The sequence below is a fragment of the Palaemon carinicauda genome, chromosome 5, assembly GCF_036898095.1.
Source record: "Palaemon carinicauda isolate YSFRI2023 chromosome 5, ASM3689809v2, whole genome shotgun sequence".
Classification (NCBI taxonomy): Eukaryota; Metazoa; Arthropoda; class Malacostraca; order Decapoda; family Palaemonidae; genus Palaemon; species Palaemon carinicauda.
In genome coordinates this window covers 98,620,419-98,646,073 of record NC_090729.1, presented here as the reverse complement: position 1 = coordinate 98,646,073, position 25,655 = coordinate 98,620,419, and the positions used below count along the sequence as shown (strand labels likewise).

The following is a 25,655-nucleotide window of genomic DNA, read 5'->3' as shown; positions in this document are numbered from 1 at the left end:
CCTCCTTGGTAGCAACTCGGATGCCGCATTCTTCGCCAGTAAATCGGCCTTCTCATTCCCAGACACACCTACTTGTGCTGGAACCCAACAAAATCGAACTGTTATACCTCTCCGTCCAATAATAAAAAGTAATTCTAAAATCTTTAAAACTAGGTTACTAGAATTAAAAACTTGTAAAGCTTGAAGAACACTCCTTGCATCACTAAAAATGGTAAAATTACCCTCCTTTTCCAAAGCTATTTTCTCAATAGCGGTTAGTATGCCATACAGTTCGGCAGTAAATATGGAAGCTGTTAGAGGAAGTGCACCTCTACAATTAAAATCATTACTATGTACTCCAAATCCAACGCCAGCATCAGATTTGGAGCCATCAGTATATATAAAAGTCGATCCCCTATGTTCTTCGACATGTTCCATAAAAAGAGACCTGGATTCTAAGTCAGTCATATTCTTCTTAACTCCAATAAAGTATTTACAAAAAGATATGTCAGGTAATTTCCATGGAGGCGTTGATGATACCTTGAATGGAAGCACATTAATTCCAATTAAATCCAGATTGTTTAAAATTGTTTCACCCGAAACCCAAAAGGTTGAGGAGATTTTGGGTGCAGCTCAAAGTAGGTTGAGTGTCTTACAAGGCTTGCAGTCTGAAAGGCAGAAGAATTAGGGAGTCTTTGCAATCTAAACCAATACCGAATAATAGAGGACATTCGGTAAAGGTCTAGAGGCAACTCCCCAGCATCAACAAGGAGACTTGTGATAGGCGAAGTTCTAAAGGCTCCTGTGGACAATCTAATGCTAGAATGATGTATTGAATCTAATATTTTTAACTGGCTTGGGGTTGCTGAGGAGTATATTTCGCATCCATAACTAATTTTGGAAAACATCAAGGCCTTGTATAATTATAAAATTGTATTGCAGTCTGCTCCCCATGATGTATGGGACAATACTTTTAAAAGATTCATAGCTTCAACACATTTAGCTTTTAATGCTTTTAAGTGAGAAACCCATGTAAGCCTACAATCAAATATCAACCCTAAAAATTTAGCTTCACTTGCACATGGGATCCGTTGACCTTTGATGTATATATCCGGGTCTGGATGTACTCCCCGTATACGACAGAAATGGACAATTGTAGTTTTACTTGTCGAGAACTTAAATCCATTCATATCGGCCCAATGGATAATTTTATCAATAGAGAGTTGGATTTTTCTCTCAACCATTGCCATTCTGGCCCCAGCAAATGATATTGAGAGATCATCCACAAATAATGTTGCGAGAACATCCCGGGGAATGACTGAGGATATCCCATTGCTAGTGCAAAAAGGGTCACACTCAGCACACTCCCCTGAGGAACTCCTTCTTCTTGGCATTTACTCTGTGATAGAGCTTCCCCAACTCTCACTTGGAAAACTCTGTGAAAGAAATGACTGGATGAATAGTGGTAGCTCTCCTCTCAATCCGCACTCATGGATTCTTTTAAGTATACTGTATCTCCATGTGGTATCATGTGCCTTTTCAAGATCAAAAAAGACTGTCACATGGTGCTGTTTGGAAGCAAAGGCTTCACAAATGGAGGACTCAAGTTGTATCAGCACATCAGTCGTTGAGTGCATTTTCCTGAATCCATATTGAATGGGTGATAAAATATTCTTCTTTTCAAGGTACCAAATCAGTCTTGCATTGACCATCTTCTCCATGATTTTACATAAACAAGATGTCAATGCAATAGGTCGGTAGTTTGCTGCTAAAAACTTAGTCCTTACTGGGTTTAAAAAAGGCTAAAATAATGCCATATTCTACTAAAAATGCTTAAAATAAATAACTTTGTATTAAAAGGTACATGTTTAATCATTGCATATGGAATTCCATCGGGTCCAGGGGCTGTATCCTTACACGTACCAAGAGCAAAATCAAATTCTCTTTCAGTAAAAGGAGAATTGTATGACTATTGCTTTCTTGTTGCGAAGTTTAAAACTTTCTTTTCTTCAATGCTCCTATACTGGTGACCAGGAGCTGCTTCACACTTGCACGATAAATTTGAAAAATGGTCAGCCAGGGCATTGCTAACTTCGGTTGCTCCAGTCATATACTGGCCATTTATCTTTAACACTGGTGGTGGGTTTGGGGTGAATTTGCCTGCTATCTTTTTGACTTTCCTCCACACAGATGATGTTGGTGTTCTACTGTTAATGGAGGAAACAAATGACATCCAAGACTGGCGCCTAGCTTCTTTCATGGCACGGCGGAACTGTGCCCTACATTTCTTGTATATGACTAAATTCTCCTCAGTACGGCGCATGCGCAATTGAGTTAAAAGACTTTCTTGTGGCTCTGTGCAGGGCAGTTAGTTCTGATGACCACCAAGGGACTGGTCGTCGTCTGAATATCCCTGTTGTTTTGGGAATGGAATTCACTCCTGCTGTGTGAAGAGTTCCATTAAGTAAGTCTATGACATCATCAACACTTTCAAACTGTTCTGCATTTCCTTCAATTTCACTTAACTCCCGAAATCTATTCCAGTCCGCCTTATCAAGGTTCCATCGAGGCGATCTTTGTAAAGGTGGACCATTGTTGGTGTTTATAATGATTGGTGCATGATCACTAGTATGCCAATCATCTAATGTTCTCCAATTAAAATCGAGAAGACAGACAGAGCTTGCAACTGATAGGTCAATGCAGGACAAAGTACCTGTCTGTACATGAAAATGTGTGGGGTCTCCTGTATTAAGGAGCCAGACATCTTCATTCTCCAAAATTGATGATATATTACCTCTTGCGTTTGCCAAAACATCACCCCATAAAGGATGTCTACTATTAAGATCTCCTAGTAAGAGAAAAGGTTGTGGGAGTTGTTTAATCACCTCTACTATATTATCTAACGAGATGTTATCATTTGGAGGCAAGTAAAGAGAGCAGATTGTGTATTTTCTCCCTATATCAATCTGTACAACCACTGCCTGCAGATGGGTACAGATGGACAAAGATATATGGGGAACATCTCGACGAACGTATACAAGACTTCCCCCATGGCTCCCTGCTCGTTGATCATATGGTGTTCTATAACTAACATACTCTCGAGGACAAGGAGTATTAGCATCGAGCTTGCTTTCTTGTAGACATACAGTTATAGAGGAGTGCTCACGTATGAGGAGCTTGAGTTCTTCATATTTCGCCCTTAAACACTGGCAATTCCATTGCAGAATGGAGGAAAAAACTATGATTTATTTTTTAGAAGAAACCTTAGATGAAGTCTTCCCATTGGCAATATTTGATCTAACAATATTTCCCGGTGGTATCTCTAGAGAGGATCTTGATATAGTGGGTTTTGTGTTCTTTTTCTTTGTGTCCTTTTGATCTAATTGTTGAGGAGGATGGTGGAACTCAACTTGAATTTCTGATTGGTTCAATTTGCCTTCTAGTTGGATCAGAAACATCAGCAGACAAGATATCATATTTATTTGAAGTCGTGACTTTAATGTTTCTTACAGTAGGAGGCGAGAGGGATGAAGGTCTCTCTGTTTTTTTTATTAAAAGTTTGTGATCTGTCAGGTTTTTGCACCTTCCCCACTACAGGTTCACCAGGTAAATTAGTTTCAAGTGGAACCTCCATCAGATCAGGCAAGGACACGGCCTGAGAGAGGTTTGTACTATTGTTTAGAATCTGAGTAGTTGGCTTTTGAATAACTTTCAGATCTTTAAGTATCTGTTTTAATTTTCCTACAATTTATGGACATATATTTTCGATAGGACTTTCACCCTCTTTAGCTACTTTAATTTGTTTCTTCATATTAGAAGTAGAGATATAATTTTCGTTAGTGTGGTTTGGCAAGTTTTTCTTCAGAACCATTGAAAAAGGTTGCCCTGGTCTTATTTGCTTTTCAAGAGCTCTTTTACGAGCCTCTTTAAAAGTAACCCTTTCCATGGTCCTAATGGCCTGAATTTCTTTTTCAAAAATAAACTTAATGCAACTTTTAGATGTAGCTGGGTGTGCTTCCCCACAATGTATGCAATTAGGGTTTTCTCTGCATACTCCATGGCTACTTTTTCCACAGTTGGCACAACCAGCTGGCTTATTATTTACTTTTTCTTTGCATTTCTGGCTTAAATGGCCATACATTTGGCAATGATAACATAGCAATGGTGAAGGGATATAAGGTTTCACCTTCAACGATAGCCAACCAGCCTTAATAACATTTGGTAATATACATTGATCAAATGTTATAATCAAAGTAGCATGAGGAATTCGTTGTTCTCCAACTCTCTTTCTCATTCTGACTACTTTAACTACTCCTTGACTTTTCAGTTCATCCTCAATTTCTTTTTCCTCTATATCTAGCAATTCTGGAGCATATATCACACCTCTACTCTGGTTGAAAGTAGGGTGCGAAATGCATTTTACACAATGACCATCCAATGTTGTCAGTGTTTTTAGCCTTTCACCTTGTAATGGGGATAGTGTCTCTATCAAGAGACTTCCATTTCCTTGGGGTAAAATCTTTGGCTGCCCTCCACATAAATTGACTATTTCTCTGTTAGCTTTGAAAACATTTAAACGCTCATTTCTTCCGTTTTCAAATTCTAAGATAAAAAATTTTCATAATTCACTACTTCATAGTGACCAGGTAATACTTTATTTTACTATATCTTTGGGTACTATCATCATTTCTCACACTCTTCTTCTCTAGCGTTTTCTTATCATTATTTCCATAACGAATATAAGCTTCCAATGTTAATATATTAGAACCTGAGTTGGAGCTGTCTGTGCCGAGGTCCATGTTTGTATTTTCTAGGTCATCAACAGAGGGGTGGGTTTTTTGTTATGAGCAAGCCGGGTTATCCACCTCTTATCGGAGGATATCAGTCCTCCTATCCCATGTGGCCCAACACGAGAAGAGGCTTCAGCGGGGACCAGTCCTCTATTAGAGAAGGGCTGCCTCTCTTTAGGTGGGCGTACACTGGTCAGTGGGGGTAGTTAGCCCCTCCCACCGTCGACTCCAATGCCTGGCGTCACCCATTACCCGCAAATATGGGTGACTTAAAACCGGATCACTGGAGCCCGACTTTTAACAGACTTAGTCTGCACCCAATGGGGTCTGCCAGAGGGTGATGGCGTCTAAATTGACACAGGTTGAGATGGAATGCCGTCCATCCCACACTGTGCCAAATCCAAAGCAGCATCCAAAGTATAATCGAACATGCCAAAGTCGTCAACAATATCGAGCCCAAAAGGAAGAGATGGGAGAAAAAAGAAATAACCAAGAGTAAAAGAGAACGTGCTGACTGATTTAGTTGGATCAACAGCTGGGCACCGAGGTCCAGTGGGAAGTAGTTCCCACTTTTCATTAGACCCCAGCTGCTGATCCCTAAGCCCCCCATCCTTATCAAGGCTTCAGCATCTGGGGGGTTCTTATTAAAGAGGCCAGCAGTATTAGTAGGCCAAGACGAAGGTGAAAGTGAAGAAAAGAAACAGAAAAGAGGAAGTGATGAAGAAGTAGAAGGTGAAAGTAAAGAAAAGAAACAAAAAAAAAAGAAAGTGATGAAGAAGTAGAAGAAATTTAGAAAATGTGAAAAACGTAAAGTTATAAAGCAAAAAAAAAATTCAATTTTAAGTTTTATGTTACCGTTAAGTATTAAAGTAATTTTTTCTTTCATTTTATAGTTTTCCATACGTAATGTTAAGTTTTAATTATTTCTGCCATTTCTTTTATTTCGTAAAGTTTAAGTGTTAATGTGTTAAGTGTGTAAATTATTGTACGTAGTCTGTCACTTGTTACGTTTTCTGCCTAATGCCATCCTCCTCTGCCGTGACTTCGCTATTGGACATCGTCTCAATCAAAAGGTAAGTTTCAACTTTTTTGTTAAAATTAACTGTACCTTTTTTTTCAGGGTATCAACCCTTAATTTAGGTGTACAGGTAACAATACACCTTCACTGATCCAAATGCTTTACATACAGTACCGTAACTTTTATACAGTAGTAAAGAAAACGGACCGTTTTCTTAGGGCTTGGATGGGATAACTAGGCTATAACTACATTATTGAATAATCTCATGGTGGTTTCTGGAATGGATTAGGCTGTTTTTAACGGTTGGGTTAATTATTGAATGATAGAAATAGCTGCATTGTATGTTTATTACTACAGTTTAGCGTGTTTATGAAAGAAAAGGTGTCTTTTCGTAAGGCTTGGAATGGATTAGGCTATTTACATGTAAAACGCGACTCAGGATACGAAAAAATCAGCATACGAAACCGTATCCTGAACGGATTACTTTCGTATGCTAAGGCATCACTGTACTAAATAAATATGATAGGTTATAAGACATTGGTACTTATGTAATATTAACTGTATAGATGGTTTGAATAAATTAAGAAATGGTATAAACAATTCTTTGTTAATTTATTCTTACGCGCATATTCTTGAGAGCGGAAGCTAGACATCAATTGATGTGATCACAACCAAAAGTAAAACAAAAAGAAGTCACCAATGCTCGATTTTTAAAACACACCCGAAATTTAAAAACATAAGTACATGTTTAGTATAGCGCAACTGACTATCTAAAGAGTAAAAATTTTCTGGAATAGAATGGTGTTTCCTAAAAAATAGTAGTTTGCTGACAAAATCAGAATCCGTACTTTAAGCTACGATTGAAATGGATGCATACATGGTAAATTTTTTTGTTTCGTATTCAGAAAACCTATTTTGGTTTCTTCATCTATAGGTAAGTATTGTATAACACCAGAGAGAGAGAGAGAGAGAGAGAGAGAGAGAGAGAGAGAGAGAGAGAGAGAGAGAGAGAGAGAGAGAGAGAGAGAGAGAGAGAATCGGCTGTTGTAATCGAATGCCGTGATTTTGTTTCTTGTACTATCTGAAGAGAAGAATTGATCGCCACAACTAACAATAGTCATGTTAATTTCATTATTAAACTCAAGTTACCGTATGTGAATTAAGATTTTATTTCTTACAGAGAGAGAGAGAGAGAGAGAGAGAGAGAGAGAGAGAGAGAGAGAGAGAGAGAGAGAGAGAGAGATTTGATACTCAAATCTCTCTCTCTCTCTCTCTCTCTCTCTCTCTCTCTCTCTCTCTGGTGTTATACAATATTTACTTATAAATGAAGAAACCAAAATAGGTTTGCTTAAAAAATATCAATTGAATACAAAACGAAAAAATTTACCATGTATATATCCATTCCAATCCTAGCTTAAAATACGGCATCCGATTTCGTCAGCAAACCACTATTTTTCGGAAACATAATTTTATTCTAGAATATTGCATCTCTTTAAATAGTTAATTGCGCTATAAGAAAACATGTACTTATGTTCTTAAATTTCGGGTGTGTTTTAGAAATCGAGTATTTGTGAATTCTTTTTGTTTTATTTTGACAGTGATCACATCAGCTGATTTCTAGCGCCACTCTCACGAATATGCGCGTACGAATACAGTAACAGATTTGATACCAGAAAACCTCAAATCTCTCTCTCTCTCTCTCTCTCTAGGAAATAGAATCTTAGTTCACATATGGCAACCTGAGTTTAATAATGAACACTGTTAGTTGTGGCGATCAATTCTTCTCTCAGAGAAATTTTGATAAGTAAACTGTGTACTATACAAAACAAATATTTGTAAAGTAAAACAATACTGTTTAAAATATGACAAAATATTGTCAACTTGTAACCGAAGTTTAAGCTATTCACTGCTGATAAACGAACATAGTCTACGTATGAAAAATAAAGCTTTTATGTATACTGTACTAGACAGAAATAATTCTTTCATATACAATCAATATTAACACAAATTATATTATTAAAGGTTAGAGAAAGATAAAGATTACCGAGAATGTAACCACAGTTCTGTTTACATTTTGTCAGCTGGACTTGCATAGTTGAAGTTGGTTTCATTGTTGATGTGGAATTTTATCCCTTAAGAAGCTATTTATTATGCAATTATGTTAATAAGATGTAAGGTAAATATCATTTAGTAACATTTATTACCAAGCATTGTATTCAGGGCAACCAATATACTTAAAAACACAATAGATTTGGTACATTATGTAGTGCTTAACTCCCAGACTTTGAACAGCTTCCCAGATACAGAAAATTTATTTTTGAAAAATAGCCATCGGATAATTTGAACAAACATAATTCGGGACCGTACTGTATGTATGTATATATGTGTATATATATATATATATATATATATATATATATATATATATATATATATATATATATATAAATATATATGTATGTGTATATATATATATATATATATATATATATATATATATATATATATATATATATACATATATGTATATATATATAGAGAGAGAGAGAGAAAGATAGATATATATATATATATATATATATATATATATATATATATATATATATATATATATATATATATATATATATATATATATATATATATATATATATATATAACGGATTTTGAGCAAAGCGAAAAATCTATTCTTGGGTGAGATAGCCATGTCGTCCTGATGGAAGGTTCCCTTAAGTAGATTCCTAGGGTATATTTGACTACAGTGATATTCCCAGAGAATTTACCTCAAGGTCTCCAGAATTCTAACTGCTGGCGCGAATATCCCTAAAGTTTCCCTTTAAGGATATCGCATAATATCAGAGGACGTATTCTTGACACGCCACATAGCAATCTTCACCACGAATAGCGTTTACGCTTTGAGGGGGAAAATGGCAAAAAACGAAGGGGAGCCGTTAATAAGGTACCCTTCCTCTGTTACTATTTGAGTATCTGGAAGGTGCCATCATCGCCACCATGTTTATTCCTAGTAGCGTTGAACAAGATGCTACAAATACAGTAGTTTCGGGAGGAATCCTGCCAAGGCCTTTTCATAAAACAGAGGGCGGGTCCATCAGGACGACATAGCTATCACACACAAAAATAGATTTCCGTTTTTTGGGCTCAGGCCATGTCGTCCTGATGGAAGGTTACCAGAGCATTAATGTGTCTGTGGATTTCCAATTGTGTCTTAACCTCAAGGCAATATTTCCTTGGTCGCTCAGACCTTTGAGACATATGACGTTACCGTTATGCGTCATTACTGTACAGTACTTCTAATCATGAACTATGTTAGTGCTTCCTGCCCCCTACAGGGAAGAGTCATACCAGACTCAGGAAAAGTCTCAAGGTTTGCATATTCCATATGAACAAACCTAGCAACAAAAAGCATACAGGTCTCACTGTATACCCAATCAGTGAAAGTTTGTATTCCCAATACGAACAAAGGTTTATATAAGCCATTAAAGCATCCGAGGCATAGAGGGTTAGCTGTATGCAAAAACAGACAAGTTTGTATCCATGTAGAAACAAGGTATGCATACACAAAAAAGGTTTGTATACATGTAAAAACAAAGTTATTACAGTTGTTCCCATGTTAATATGCAGATAAAAGGGGAATAAATAAATAATGCTCGTACAAATCTTAATTAATTTAAATTTGGGGCGAAATAAGACGCAAATACCAATCGATTTTTTATTGGTAATCAAAAAATTTGTAAATCAACATACATTTTATAGTAACACAAAAAATGCAAGTGAATAACAGGAAACATAAAAATACAGGCAAGCTCAGAAATATGACAAATTCGAGGATAATTTGTATTTTTCCTAACCATACAAACCTTAGCTATTTACATTGGGTTTACCTTTTAGCGTAGCTGAAATGGCGAGCTATTAGAATTTAACGAGGGTGTATTACCCCCGCGCTAGTTAGCAGGGGGGTAGGGGAGTGGTAGCTAGCTACCCCTCCCCCCCTCACACACCGGTGAATGCTTCACTTTCACTTAGAGGTAGGACTTGTCTTGGGGGACAGGGCTGGCAGGCAAATATATGTAAATAGCTAAGGTTTGTATGGTTAGGAAAAATACAAATTATCTTCGAATTTGTCATTTGTTCCGTAACCGAAATACAAACCACGCTTTTTACATTGGGTGACTTACCCCTTAGGAAGGGTGGCAAGTCCCCAGCCATACTGGCTTTGACTTTACCCGGGGACTCAAAATCCGAGTGAGTCGCACTCGAGAAAAGGAGTCCCTGCACCTCACAAGTTCCTTGCTCCGCAAGGAACCGTGTGGCCTACATAAGCTTGTGTGTGAAGGAAGAAGTGTGACCCGTCCTAGGAAGTTGACCTGGAGTTCCAGAAGGAACTCTGGATTAGTACGTTCCCAATACCACCTCGTCAGGGTATGGGGGACGCGACAGTATTGACTCAATACTCAGAACACAAGGAAGCATGGTTTACCTGCAGAAGTTTGAGGTCAGATATGCAGAGACCAGGATGCTGCTTCCCAGTAGAGGGGATGATGAAGAAAGAAGTAAGGGCCAGACATACTTCTTTCGTTCATGCAGACTAAAACCTGATAACAATGCCCTCAACCTTCTGCTACCTGTCCAAAAAGGAACCTGAGGTTACCAGCTGTTGTGTAGCCACCACAGAGCGATAGAAACGTATCGATACTCCTGTGGGTCACGCCCTGCAGGAAGCGGGCTGCGAAGGTCATTAGACGCTTCCAGACTCCAGCTTGTAGCACCTGCGTCACAGAGTAGAATTACTCGAAGGCGAGGGACGTTGCGATGTATCCGACATCGTGCTGTAGGGCGACGTGAAGAGGGAGGATCTGGATTCAGGTCGAGATGAATGTCCTTGAGTCCGAGCTGAAGAGGTATACTGGTGACTCTCCCCCGTGTCCTTCTTGTGCTACCAACCCGGCTGCACGGGAGGACAAACTGCAGCTGTTCCCAAATATAACCCCTCGATTCCTTTACTGGCAAGAAGGAGAAGGTTTTGGGTCATCAGATACAGAATGGTGACTCGAAATTTTGAAGGAATTGGACCGAAGGGCCGGGTCCCCAAGATTCTGAGTCTAGCCAACAACTCAGGAGCGAACCTGAATGTTGCCTTCCCCCATTCCTTAGAAAGGGCGGAGTCGTACGAGACCAAGAAGATTGCTTACACACTGGCCGCGGCCAGAGTGAGCAGGAGACCCAAGACGGAATACGATCAGAGGCCTGACGTAAAGGGTCTTGAGAAGATCTCTTAAGGGACTAAAAAGTCCGAGCCATGCTCCATGTTGGAGGTCTCACTCCGACTAGGGCAGGGACGTTCGCAGCTTCGCATGAGCGAGGAAAGGTCCAGCGGGAAGGAAAAAGTTATTCCTTTCAGCCTGAAGGTCAGTGAAAGGCTGAGCGACAGGCTTCCTTGCCGAGAGCGGAAAGGAGTTTCCTCCCGCCGTAAAGCAATAAGTTCGTTATTGCTGGAGAAGAAGTCTCAAGGGAAGAGGTATATCTCTCACGACACCAACCACAGAAGACTCTCCACTTCGCCTGGAAGACCCCTGCGGATGACTATCGCAGATGACGCGACCTCCGCCCCGCGACTGTAGCGGGTTATCTCTTCTTGAGGAGGAGGCGTAGTGTTTCCAGGCATGAAGCCGAAGCGACGCCCCGGCTCGTGAAAGATGTTGCAGTGTGGTTGTTTGAGTAGCCTGTGCCGTGGGAGAAGCTCTCCCGGGAGTTCCGACAGGGGAAGCAGAGGGTCCGGAAACTGTTCTGCGTATAGTCCAGTGGAGAACTCAGGGCCATTGAAAGGTTGACAGACAACCTGGTCTTGTTGAGACCCATTCTCAACAGACAACAAAGGAGGGAAGACGCAGGCGTCGATGTTGCCAAAGAGTCTCGGGGTCAGAGGCTGGGGGGAAAAACAGCAGAAGCTTGAGGATCCAAGCTGTTGCGATCGGGTCCCCCAGGCCAGGACTTGCTGGTTACTCAAGGCCAGAGACCCCCAGGTACACTCTTTCTACGAGGCTCTGCTCAGATAGTCGGAGAGAACATTCCTCTGCCCGGAATGAGCGAGCCGATGGTGGTATTGAGAGGATCTCAAATCATCTCAGTATCTCTATTGCAAGATGCGAAGGTATGAAAATGTGTCCCTTGCTGGTTAGAACACGCCAGTACCATGAAGTCGTAGCGCACGGAGCGACTCAGCAGGAGCTGTAGGATCTGTAGAAGGGCCAGACTATGGCCCCTAAGCCTGCCTGAATGATGGAGAGGTATCCTTCAGGTCCTGACCATAGGCCTGGACCGGAACATGCCCCCCCCCACCCCCCCTTCTTTGACGAGTCCAAGAACCGCATCAAAAATGTGGGGAAAGGACGAGAATATCCACTCCCATCAAGAGGTTCCATAGGTCAACACCCATTGCAGGTCTAATCGTTCCGCTGGTCCCATAGGGGCCAGAAAGTCGGGTTAATCGTTGCTTTGAAACCACCGGAACTTGGGCCGCCCCACAGGGAACTTATCCTGAGGCGACCATTCGGAACTTTAGACGGGTCAATGAGGAAAAGAGACCTAGGAAACGTTCCAAGGTAGAGCTGAAAGCTCTGCCTGACTGAAAACAGGTACTGCGACTCTCCTCAGCCTTGCCACAGTCAACTGAAGGGAAGGCTCGGAGGAGGCGGCAACAGAATCTGGCGTCCCCAGGCGGTCACCCATCCAAGTACCGACCAGAACCGACGTTGCTTAACCTCGCTGGATGGACGAGAAGCGGGGTTTCCAACGTGGTAAGGCCGTTGACTCAATATCATGGCTAGATACTCCAGATGTTGAGGCAGAAGTAGAGAAGGCTACTAGCAAATTACCATGAACCCCCACTCATGGTAAGGATCCGGAAGCTTGTCCCGGCGTTGAAGAAGGTCGAACCCGAGCCTACCGGAGTTGACCAGACCTCCAAAAGGCGAAGGAGGCGGAAGCCTGCTCCTGAGCGGCCATGAGGAAAGCAGGGAGAGTTCTCTGGGGAAAAACCTGCGATGCCACGGCGGGATCGCCACACTGCATCTTAAGCAGGAACACCTGTAGTCTAGGCTGAATTCCAAGAGCTTCCTGGAAGATGGATGGAATGGAAACTGAAAGTACCCGTCCTTCCGATCCAGGGCCTAAGGAGCCCTGTCGCCTCGTCACCAGTCTGATCGATTCTGCTGTTCCACGCTGGACGAAGTTTGTTCGACAAACTTGATCAGAGCTGAGAGGTCGACTACGGTATTCCCGTCTCAGATGCTTTCCTACGAGAAAGAATCAACTGAAGAAGCCGGGGGGTGAAGCCATCGACGATCCTATGGAGGACCTTCTCCTAAGGCATGGATCATTCTGCCCTAACGGGCAAACTCTTGCTGACACTATGGCATAGAGGTTCAGTGACACTGAATTCGCTGACAGAGACAGCAGGCGCGATATCCTTGGCTGATCACGGAGATCGTGCAGGAATGGGCATCGGGAAGCTGTTATCCGGATGAGTAACCTTAGGCATCCTCCCAGCGTGAAACCTGCAAGGGGGGGTAGCCAATCCTAGAGTTCGGGAACTCTGCCGCTCCCTCTAGGATTATGCCCCCCCAGGAGAGCCTCCCGTGCTACCTGTTCCTGACAGGAGGGGACTGCTATTGGACACCTTGTCTCAGTTGTCGTAGCTGGTCCAAAAACTTAGGCCGACGAGGCTGTAAGAAAGAGGCGCTGGAGCCCTGCAGGGTCTGGAAGAAAGCGCTTTGGAGGAGTGAAAACGGAAGTCGACTTCCTCCGCACAATCGCTGTCTATGTCTCTGTCCTTGGGCACAAACAAGCTCTTCCCAAGGATGGAAGGGTGTCTGAGGTTGTCGACATCCACGGATGAGACACCCGAAAGGAAGCCCTCTGTCATTGCGTCCAGATTTCCAACATCGAGCTTGCCCGCAATTCGAAACTTGGCGACGAAACGCCAAGGTGCTTGAGCCCAAGAGGAGGAAAGTACCCATGATCTTCCTGTAGCTTCCTTGAACAAAACCTCGGGTTGCAACCGAAGAGGGAAAAGACCTGGTAAGCTCCTTTCACGAGATGGAGAAGAGGAAGGGGTAAACCAGTCACCCCTTGGCCGATGGAGAAATCTCAAACGGAAAGCTCCCTGGCAAAACCCTTCCAGGGAATGACGGGGAAGGGCTAACCCAGGTTCTGGAAAGAAGAATATTGCTCAGACCATGCTGCGAAACCCCAACAGGAATCGCGGTCGCAATCGCCCTGGCGCTCGCGCAAAGGTAAATCAATGGTTTGCGCGTGGCCGAACGTGGAAGCGGCCATGCGCGGGCACGCAAACGAAAGTGCGTGAAGGAGCGCAGGAGGAGGGCGAGCGTGGTAGGAAGGGCGAGAGCTGGTGATCGGCGAGCGATGAACCGTAGGCGAGCAATGGATACTGCAGGAATCAAGCCGACGTTCGCGCGATGAAACACCGTAGGTTCGCACGACGGAACACCATCGGTCCGCGCAACGGAACACCGTTGGTCCGCGCGACAGAACACCGTCGGTCCGCACGACGGAACACCGTTAGTTCGCGCGCGCGCGATTATTGGAGAGCATGTGCGTGGTCGCGCGGGCACGTGGGCGTGCGGTCGCGCAAGCACGTGCGCGTGTGGACGCGCAGGCGGTCGGGAGACCGATGACGCGTAGGCGGGCGATGGCGCGTTGACGAGCGATGGCGCGTTGACGAGCGATGGCGCGTTCTGGCGAGCGATAGCCCGTAGGCGGGCGATGGCGCGTTCTGGCGAGCGATAGCCCGTAGGCGAGTGAAGGCGCGCTGGCGAGCGGTGCGTTAACAAAACGCTAGCGCGTAGGTGAAGAATCGCGCGGGGCGCGTAGGCGATTGCCAACGCGAGAGAGACTAGTGATGGTTAGCGCGCAGGTGCATCAGGAATGTGAGCGCTGAGGCAAGCTGTTAATAAGGCGATCCTAGACGGTCAGAAAAACCGTTGGCGCCCATTGGTGCGTGGCAGAAAAGGGAGCGCAGATGTGCGCTGGGGATTGAAGAAAGCTGGCGCACAGAAGGACAGAAGTAAAGGTGAGCGCTGGCGAGCAGGAGGAAGATCTACGGCAAGACTCAGCTACCGGAGATCGTGGTCCACAGCAGGCGAGCGCTAGATCGCTACTGATGGTGTCCAGGGAAACTGACACGCGTGGCAGATTGATGGCGATCGTTGACGCGTAGGAGATCGCTGACGAGCAGGCGAACGTTGACGCATCTATGGTCGCTGGCGAGCTGGAGATCGCTGGCGAGCAGAAGGCAACTCGTGGAAGCCTGTGCGTAGAAGAAGAGTCCTTGTCCAAGACCTGAACCGAAGTTCTAGATCGCGAGGGCGAACGTGGGCGCGTAACAGGAACCAACAGGAACAGCAGAGATGATCATCATGAGAGCGCCGACGAACAGGAGAGCGCTGGCGAACAGGAGAGCGCTGGCGAACAGGAGAGCGCTAGCGATCAGGAGAGCGCTAGCGATCAGGAAAGCGATGATGAGCAGGAGAGCGCCTGTGCGCTAACACTGAGCAGGAGAGAACACAGCAGAATGGCGCGCAGGGGAACCCTGACACGCAAGGGAAGAACCCCCGTGGGAGGCAACCCTTTGCCCCGAAGGGATCGTTGTCCGTCGGGAGACTGATGTCCATCGGAAGACCGTTGTCTGTCCGTCGGGAGACCGATGTCCGTTGGGAGACCGATGTCCGTCGGAAGACCGTTGTCCGTCGTCGGAAGACCGTTGTCCGTCGGGAAGACCGTTGTCCGTCGGGAAGACCGTTGTCCGTCGGGAAGACCGTTGTCCGTCGGGAAGACCGTTGCCCGTCGGAAGACGAGGTCAGACTGCTGTCCATCTGCACCAGGGGCGAAGATCAAGAAGGAGTTGTAGGCTGCATACGGAGATTCAAAAAGGCGCCTCTTAGCACCCTTATAGGGAGAAGGGAGGCCCTTACGACGTAGCGGACGGTGAGCCTTATGGCGAAGGAGGTCAACCGCAACAACAGCAGAAGAGTCCCCTGAAAAGGAGTCTCTATGAGTGTACTCTCTCGCGAACGAAAGAGAAACACTTTGTAGAAGAGACGGGTCAGCCAGTGACCTAAAAGGAGCAATCCTCCAAAGAGGGGCTCCTGCAGTTGCCCAGCCCCTTGAGCGTAACTGCAGGTGCGACCGCTCAGCACCAAGAGCATAGTCGCACGAAAAAAAGGCAAGAGAAGAACCCCTCAAAGGGTGAAAAACTCAAGCCTGGACAGGAAAAACTTCCCTCGGAAGGAAAGTTACCCACCCAAGGAGGCGAGCCTCCTGAGTGTTCTAAAATGAACTGGAGAGCTGTCAATCGTCATGGGAGTACTTCCAGAAGAAGGAGACACGCCCCTGACGAAGATCTATAGGGGAGGCAGCAACAGCCGAATCCCCAGGCCTCAACAAGACAGCTCACTCCGTTGTCACATTACAGAAACGAACTAGATCGGTAACTGTAAAAAAATAAAACAAAATCATTAGTTAACATTCATTCCCCCGGGAAGGCTCCGAAGAGGAATCCCGAGGGAAAGGAAAACAAGAATTACACAACAGGCACGTGCCCTCACAACCACTTACACTCACGGAAGGAGAGCTGTAACCAACACAGAATTATAACAATTATAATTATGTAACTATGTAATTATGTAACTTAAAAATGAATGAACACTAAAGAAAGAACGAAAACCCCGAAAGGAATCGTTCTACAAAGCTGAAGAATCAACAAATACAATTAGATTCATAAACTAATTGAGACAAAACGTACGGCGTAGCAACCCCCCACACGGGAAGGAAGCTACAAAGGCGTAGTAAGTAACGTAGTAAAAGGGTGAACGACCTCAAGAGAAAGAGAGAGAAAGACCGAAGTCAAACTCGATCGCGACCCATGAAATTACACCATGGTGGCCTAACTGCCGAGGGCTCCACGGAGATATCGTACACTACACACACAAGCACAACTCTGAAAAGGAAACTTACTGATTTCTATACTCAAATATATACATAAACATGAGAAAATGTTTACATATATATTGAGTAAAAGAAAAGTAAGTGATTAAGTAAAGATAAAACAAACAATGGCTGCCAAGCGAGGACAAAGACAGAGACGTCTGTCCATGTCCGAGCCAAAAGTGAAAGTGAAGCAATTCACCGGTGTGTGAGGGGGGGGGAGGAGTAGCTAGCTACCACTCCCCTTACCCCCTGCTAACTAGAGCGGGGGTAATACACCCTCGTTAAATTCTAATGGCTTGCCATTTCAGCTACACTAAAAGGTAAACCCAATGTAAATAGCGTGGTTTGTATTTCGGTTACGGAACAAAGGACCTTTTCACCGGGCGTCACAGGTCGACCCAGAAAATAGTATACTTTACTATTATTTATCATAGCTCAGGATAGTAAGCTAGAAAAGAAGTTAGAAAGACACATATGTGTTCCCCCCCCCCCCCCCAGGCAATTGCTGTGACCTACAATATTAATAATTTTAGTTTCCTTATTAGGGAAAATACAGTGGAATAACTCTCGTACGCAGAGCCGGAGTCCGTGGATACTAACACTAACTCCACCACTTGTAAAATATTAATACTGTCAGGTAATCATTGGTGTTCCGATGATCTAGGATTCATCAGAATGTTGAAGGAATACTTCACCTCAACATTTTTTTTTATTAAACGGTCTCAACAATGGACTGTGAAAGGATACACAGAATATGTTGGAAATTTCATACTACTGTATCATTATATACTGTAGTTTTCTAACTGCTGTATTGTTATACTGCAGGAATACTGGCTACTGTATTGTCTTATACTGTAATTTTGCCGTTATGCTACCGGGTTAGGTTAGTACCTGGCGGCACTAGCTGACAGAGAGAGAAAGAAGGGAAAGAAAGACTACCGTATTATTATAGTTTAGTACAATAATTAGGGGTGTAGGGACTACTGTCTCTACTGCCTTCTTTCCAGAATTAGGATTCAAATAGAAGGGGAGGAATACATTGATTTTAGCTTCCATCTAGCCACAATTTATGTTGCAGGCTGTACTGCCGGTTACAGGGTTTGTGGATGGCAGTCCAAGAAAAGACTGAAGAATACTCAAAAGTATAATGGGTTTCCCATTGGCAGCCGTCAGGCCCGGCTCAACCTTTCCCGGAGCTTAGCTTCCATTAGGGAGATGGCCGAAGCTTAGAAATGGTGCTAGAGGAGCTTTTCACGGAGCGACACAGGTCGAGCCCAGATATATATACATATATATATTTTTTTTATATATATATATATATATATATATATATATATATATATATATATATATATATATATATATATATATATTTATATATATATTTATTTATTCATTTATTTATCTTAGAATTTTGGAGCCTTTGCAATTATAACACATCATTCCTGCAACTTGACTATTATTAACTACGTTTACTTGTTGTGGCTTAGTTTCATTTTTTGCAAAAACTTGTGTAAACAAGGGATCAAGATCAGTACACTTAGACATGTGTTTCTTTATCTGTTTATACACATCCAATTCTGTACTTTCGGGAGTTAACTTTTTATCAAAACACCGCACTAAAGCTTCAGGCAATATAAGTGTCATGCAAGTTAAATACATTAATCGTAAGAAATCTTTCACGGAGATGTTATCTCTAGTAACCCAAGTGGAATTACCTAAAATATCTTGATACTCGTTTAGCCTATCGGCAATGAGAGCTGCTCTCTCTATGATTTTAAGCCGAGTCAAAGTGGCTTGATCAAGTGTATTTCTTAATGCTAAAACTACATTTAAGGCTTCCTCACCGCCATAGATCGCACGTAGCCTAACTTTGAAATCATCCCATGTAACTGCCTCTTGAAATGAGACTCCCCTCAAGTACGCACTCGCATCTCCTTTAGAAAAGTCTATAAAACTTTTAGCTTCTTGTAATTGTTCAAATGGGTCTATGATTTGTTTAGCATTTAAGTGAGCGTCGACGGAAGAAATCCATGACTCGACATTCTGAGGTAAGAACCCATTGACCCGACCTTGAAAAGGAAGGATAGCTGAACGGGCATTTACTAGTGTTACAATGGGAGCTGGGATGGGGTTACTAGGTCCGGGGGTGGGGTCACTCGGACTCGCAGGAGGCGTCATGTTTACTTTACTTTTTTTCTATCTCTACGACTCCTTGCAATCCTATCAAAATATCTACATGAATACAGACGTCCACTGCGTAAATGCATAAGCACTATACAATAAAGATTATAACATAATCCCCCAAAACAATGATACTAATGTAAAGTTATCTCCCGAGAACTTCTGAAAGAAAACGGAATTAGCACAGAGAAAAAAAAATTCTAGACGAGAATTCGAAGTTGAATACAGTTTCCTTTAGGGTGACCGTCCGCCATTTTTATTTTCTAATGATCCAAATTACACCATTTCTATATATGTTTTAGACATATATAATACCTTTATCATATGAAAATTTCAAGTCATTTGATCAAAAACTTTTGGATTTATTAGCAAAAATCATGATTTGAAAAATAAATTTAGGTACATTTTTCCCCACTACTATAATATCGATTGTACTTATACCATAAAAACTACTCTATCAACCGAACAATTCTGTCTGACAGAAATTAGATTTTCCTCTGGTTTTTTTTTTATGAATTTTTATTTTTTTTCCTCGTCTGGACGGAAAATAATCGTGAAAAAAAGATAAAAAGAAAATCAAAATTTTGTCAGACAGAATTGTGGGAATTTTATTCTTCTTTTCAATGATATCTTTCTCTCTAATATCGAATAACAAATAAGTGAGAAAAATGTACCTAAGTGTGAATAAGTATGTTTTTGAGTTATGAGCTCCCAAAGATTTGCAACAAATTTTCGCTTCTTTTCTTAAAGAAATCAAGATAATATTATTATGGTAACTTTTATTGTTTATTCTTACATAAATGCACCCTAAACGAGGTATTTGAACCCTCAGTTTACTATTCCTATGTTACGAATTGCCACCGATCTCTCATTATTGCCAGTGTTTTAGTTAGCAGGTTTCAGCTTTTACTCTTATTCATGTTTCCCTCTCTCTTGGTTCTTTTTTTTTCGTTCTCCACTTACTTTTTGTTCTTTCTATCACCTTATGTAACATTGGCATTGCTATAAAGTTCCACAATACGTTGTGAAAGCACAATCTACATACAAACTTCAGGTAAATAAACACATGCATTATAATTTCTATATGTCTTTGGAAACTTTGCTGATGTTCTCGTAGCTGGTAGTTTTCATTTAGCTACCCTCTACCAATGCCTTTCATTTCTGCCAGAAGTACGATATATCGAAACATAAGAGTAAGAGAGAGAGAGATCATGAATTTAATTTTGGAGTGATAGCATTTGGTTGATATACTGTAGATGGCAGTTCAAATTGAAAAAAAGAGAGAGAGAGAGAGAGAGAGAGAGAGAGAGAGAGAGAGAGAGAGAGAGAGAGAGAGAGAGAGAGAGAGAGAGAGAGAGAGAGAGAGACGCAGTAAGGATGACGTCATCATTTAAAGACCGCTATATCTTCATTGTTTGGAAAAATGATTGACTATTTGTTCTTTTTATGACCTTAGGTAACATTGGCCTTGCTATAAAGTTCCCAAGGACATTGTGAAAACAATCTACATACGAATTTCAAGTAAACAAACGCATGCATTATAACTTCTGTAAGTGTTTGGAAACTTTGGCTTCTGTTCTCTGAGGAGTAGATTTCGTTCAACTACGTTCTACCAATGCCTCCCATTTCTGCCAGACGTACGATAGTTCAAAACATAAGTGAAAAATCGCTATAGATATGCAAAAATAACACACAAAGACGATTTTTTCAAACTCAGTCATGCAGACGACACAGTAGGGATGACGTCATCATTTAAAGACCGCTATATCTTCGTTATTTGTAAAAATAATTGGCTGAAACTTCTGGGGAGCATGTACGATATGTTTATGCATACATAGAAGCAATAAAATTATTTTCGATTTCTGAAAGTTATGTCAAAACCCCATGGCGGACAGCCCCCTTAATGAAAGAAAAAATGAAGATTAGCAAACAACTCACCCCAGCAATAATGGACGATCGACTCGTGATAACAACACTTCACTGTCTAAAACTGAAATGAATAAAGAAATGTACTTAGCTTGAGTTTATATGGGCGAAGGGCGATGTCGTCATTTCCTCTCTCTCTCACTGGTTTGCGAGAGTTTAGCTGTTTGGGTGAATGTTTTCGCTCCGATTTCCGTCGTAATGTTGAATGTAGTGTTTCCTGGATATGATTCTTGGATGTTTAATAAACGTTGAATGTCAGTCCTTCGTTTTCTTAAGATGTTGATTGAAGATCCAGTTCCTCAGATTGTATAACATTTATAGTTGATATTCAATGTGTTAATTTCTTCGGTGGACGTAGATACTTCGTCAAAATCGTAGATTCATTACTGTTGATTCTCTGGTTACTAAAGTTGATTTGCTGGTTCTTTTAGTTTAAATGCTGCCACCAATTGTTGGTGTGGTACTGTAATAAACGCACATTATGGTTCCAATCAAATATCTCTTCAATGTGCTATGTATTTTAGACTTGTAGGTTACTTCTTCTGAATAAGTCTAAGTAAGTTAACTTTAAAACAGTTTATTAGCAGCTCCATCACAGGAGTATAGATGGTTTGGTCAGATGACCATTCCGTATGACATGTTGACAAGAACTAACAAAAATATATTGTCTGATGATAACGTATACTTAGTTATCTCAGCATTTATGTAAAATTGTAAACACAACATTAATACAGGACGCTATCTAGGTCCGGTGAGACACAATTCTCTCTCACGGTTTGTATTGTGTTTACTCTTCATGAAAAATGTTACATTGCCAAGGTTTGGCTTTTGCATCCTGTTTATGGCTGACTTGACGTTTCTCACACTCCTCCTGTCTTCTCCATTGACCTCTTGGGTCATGGATTTAATTATGTAATTTATAAACATTACACATAATGTCATCTTGATGACATTTCACTTACCATGTTGCACTTTAATGTGCCAACTTGTACACCCTATAGAATTATAATCCCAATTAATTCACTGTTCCTCGCAGCACTAAGCGTCAGGTTTTAGTACACTACCTGCCGCCACCACATCTCTCTTTAACTCTTGTACTTGCTTCGCGTAATGTTTGAAAAACACTGGATGACTTCCATCCAGTATACGAGCAAAGACGCTCGAAATCCATGAGCTGGAAAAAATTTAACGATGAAGCAATGACTTGCGGGTGTACTATCAGGATCCGCTCTGCGAATGAAGTAGGTGGTCTTCGCCCTTAGTTGTTTCAGGGATAAGTTTGAGCCCGATGTTTCCCCTTTACAGATCTGTCCTCCCCCGAAGTCTGAAGTTCTACGAAGATAGACCTTTAGACCTTTAGACACTCCACTGGACACAGCGAGACATCTTCTTTCAGAGGGCAGATTCTTCAGGAACCCCACCTCCTGGTGGGTAGCTCGTTCTTGGCGAGAAACGTTGGGTTAGGAAAAAGATTCAGTTCTCCCACTTCAGCCCTCTTAATGAGAGAATGCTTTGATGAAGTCATTGAGCTTCAGCACGGCATTTCATTCCCGTGCTGAATCTTGGTGACGGACAAGAGGGCTCTCGAACTTCGGGAAATTGCTCCCCCAGTTCGCATCTAAATTTCTCTTTGTCATCTTTTTCTTCTGCTTAATATTACTTCGACCTTCTCCTAATTTTATCAACTTTCTTTCATCTTGCTGTCCTATCTCTATGATTATTATTTTTCTTAAGTTATATATATATGTAGATGTATGCATATATATATATTTATTTATTTTATTTGTTCATTTATTTATTTATCTATTTTTTTTTCTATTTTACTTAAATGGCGTGGATATTTCCACATTCGTTATTACTGCCTGCTTAGATGAATGGGAGAAGGGATCACGGTTGGGAGGTATTCGCATTCAAAGCTATATATGAGAGTATTGGATGATCTCAGCCATCCCAAAGATGGTTTGGACCTTTTTGGCAGAACTACTCTCAGGGGTTGGGTCATTGGAATCCAGGGGGATCCAATCCTTGAGGTGGGACTCTTGGCTTTTGGCCGGAAGCCCATCATTACAGATATGGGGAGGATGATTCCATATTTCCTTGGTCTCTGTCCTAACAGGCGAGTTTAGCTTACACCTGTGCCTCTATATCTGTTTTGATGCTATCCTTCGGGTAGGGCATGGAGTGGACAATCTGGGAAGTATACTCTCATTGTGCCGATAGTGGAGAATGCAAATTTCCTTTCCAACGTATGATACTTTCTTATAATTTTCAAGCAGGTAAACCAACAAAACAACAACAAAAAACATGAAAATCCCACCCTTAAATATGGTCCCTTCAAATACTGACTCCCCATCCCCTGGATTTGCTGACTCCCCCCCCCCCCCCCCCCACCGGCACTGTTGACGACTTTTGCTACTGTAATTAAGGAAAATTCTGTTGACCTTTGAACTAATCACTGACTATTCACGAAAACTTGTAGCTATATTGCACTCGATAGCCTTTTGTTATCCACGTTAAATCAGGATATTTATAGGGTCGCAAAAGTGTAATCACTCACCGGCACACACACACACACACACCCAGAAAGAGAGAGAGAGAGAGAGAGAGAGAGAGAGAGAGAGTGTGTGTGTGTGTGTGTGTGTGTGAGTGTGTGTGTGTGTGTGAGTGTGTGTGTGTGTGTGTGTGTGTGTGTGTGTGTGTGTGTGTGTGTGTGTGTGTTTTAATAAAAAAAAACCTTTGAGCTTACAAACAAATAAATTTTAATTTAATCAAAGTACCAAAAAGTAATCTAATTTTACAAATAAATGTACATCCATATCATTATTATTATTATTATTATTACTATTATTAGCTAAGCTATAACCCTACTTGGAAAAGCAAGGTGCTATAAGCTCAAGGGCTCCAACACGGAAAATTAGCCAAGTGCGGAAAGGAAATAAGGCAATAAGTGATATGAGAAACAATTAACAAATAATAAAATATTTTAAATACAGTAACAGCAAAACAAATATTTCATAAACTATAAAAAGACTCATGTCAGCCTGTTCAACATAAAAACATTTCCTGAATATTTGAATTTTTTAAGTTTTACTGATTCAACTACTTGATTTGGAAGATCATTCCACAACTTGTTGATAGCAGGAATAAAACTTCTGGAATACTATGTAGTATTGAGCCTCATTATTATTATTATTATTAATTGCTAAGCTACAACCATAGTTGGAAAAGTAGGATGCTATAAGCCCAGGGACTCCAACAGGGAAAATAGCCCAGTGAGGAAAGGAAACAAGGAAAAATAAAATATTCTAAGAACAGTAACATTAAAATAAATATTTCCTATACAAACTATAAAAACTTTAACAAAACAAGTGGAAGAGAAATTAGATAGAATAGTGTGCCCGAGTGTACCCTCAAACAAGAAAACTCTAACCCAAGACAGTGGAAGACCATGCTACAGAGGCTATGGCATTACCCAAGACTAGAGAACGATGGTTTAATTTTGGAGTGTCCTTCACCTAAAAGAGCTGCTTACCATAGCTAAAGAGTCTCTTCTACCCTTACCAAGAGGAAAGTAGCCACTGAACAATTACAGTGCACTAGTTAACCCCTTGGGTGAAGAAGAATTGTTTGGTAATCTCAGTGTTGTCAGGTGTATGAGGACAGAGATGTATAGGCCAGACTATTCAGTGTATGTGTAGGCAAAGCGAAAGAACCGTAACCAGAGAGAAGGATCCAATGTAGTACTGTCTGGCAGTCAATGGACCCCGCAACTCTATAGCGGTAGTATCTCAACGGCAGGCTGGTGCCCTGGCCAACCTACTACCTACTAATGATGAAGAAGGCCTGATTATTAGAACTGATCGCATGCCTAGTATTACGCACAAGATGGAACTATCTGGGAAGATCTGAATGTAAAGGATAATCAGAATTATGAAAAATCTTATCCAACATGCATAACGAACGAATTGAACAACGGTACCAGAGATCAATATCTAGATAAGGAATAAGAATTCAATAGACCATAAGTTCTTTTCCAACAAATTAAGATGAGAATCAGCAGCTGAAGACCAAACAGGAGAACAATACTCAAAACAAGGTAGAATAAAAAAATCAAAACCCTTCTTCAAAAGATTGATCACCGAAAATCTTAAAAGACTTTCTCAATAAGCCAATTTTTTGTGCAATTGAAGAAAACACAGACCTAATGCTTCTCAAAAGCAAATTTGCTGTCTGGAATCACACCTAAAATTTTAATCATACAGAGCTAAAGAAAATTATCAATTCTCAGATCCAGATGTTGAGGAGCCACTGTCCTCGACCTACTTACAATTATGAGTTTTGTTTGGATTCAACTTCATGCCCCATAATTAGCACCATGCATTAATTTTAGCTGGACCTTCATTACAGGATTCAGTAACCCAAGACCTACTGTACACTCAGGAGAAGGAATTGATGCAGAGAGAGTAGCATCATCTGCATATGCAACAAGCATGTAAGGCCAAACCACATGTTATGTGTATATAATATGAAAAGTAATGGCCCAGGAACACTTCCCTGAGGAAAACCAGATATCACATTCCTATACTCACTATGGTGCCCATCAACAACTCTGCGATCTATTACTTAGAAATTCAATAATGATGCTAAGAAACGACCCACCCACTCCCAACTGTTTGAGTTTAAAAAAAGGGCTTCATGATTAACACTGTCAAAGGCAGCACTAAAATCAAGGC

The 25,655-nt window shown here is 41.7% G+C and overlaps 1 protein-coding gene across 2 annotated transcripts in view; it reads right to left on the bottom strand.

Annotated features, from left to right (window-relative positions):
* LOC137641377 (nucleolar transcription factor 1-A-like) overlaps window positions 1–25,655 on the bottom strand; it is a 690,267-nt gene that overhangs the window by 149,172 nt on the left and 515,440 nt on the right. The window lies entirely within an intron of this gene.